This window comes from Nomia melanderi, unplaced genomic scaffold (assembly GCF_051020985.1).
Source record: "Nomia melanderi isolate GNS246 unplaced genomic scaffold, iyNomMela1 scaffold0083, whole genome shotgun sequence".
In the NCBI taxonomy this organism is placed as follows: Eukaryota; Metazoa; Arthropoda; class Insecta; order Hymenoptera; family Halictidae; genus Nomia; species Nomia melanderi.
Window position 1 is genome coordinate 188,270 of NW_027475198.1, and position 690 is coordinate 188,959.

Below are 690 nucleotides of genomic sequence, written 5' to 3' on the forward strand. Positions count from 1 at the left end.
CTATCTCTAATAGCACCCGAGATATCACCAGATATATATTGGATTTTTCCCTGACCCTGAGTTTCCGGCCCCATGAGACGGTGGTTTTCTCGGCCCCTGGTGGTCCGAGGTCGTGCCCGCTGCCCAGATTCATGCGCCGGGGCCTCCTACAGACAATGCACTTTGATTTATTGCGCTATCTGTAATAGCACCCGAGATATCACCAGATATATATCGGATTTTTCCCTGACCCTGAGTGTCCGGCCACATGAGACCGTGGTTTTCTCGGTCCCTGGTGGTCGTAGGTCGTTCCCGCTGCACAGATGCATGCGGCAGGGCCGCCTGCAGATAATTCTCTTTGGTTTATTGCGCTATCTCTAATAGCACCCGAGATATCACCAGATGTGTATTGGATTTTTCCCCGACCGTGAGTGTCCGGCCCCATGAGACTGTGGTTTTCGCGGCCCCTGGTGGTCCGAGGTCGTTCCCGCTGCACAGATTCATGCGCCATGGCCTCCTGCAGATAATTCACTTTGGTTTATTGCGCTATTTCTAATAGCACCCGAGATATCACCAGATATATATTGGATTTTCCCCTGACGCTGACAGTCCGGCCCTATGAGACTCTGGTTTTCTCGGCCCCTGGTGGTCCGAGGTCGTTCCCGCTGCACAGATTCATGCGCCAGGGCCTCCTACAGACAATTCTCTTTG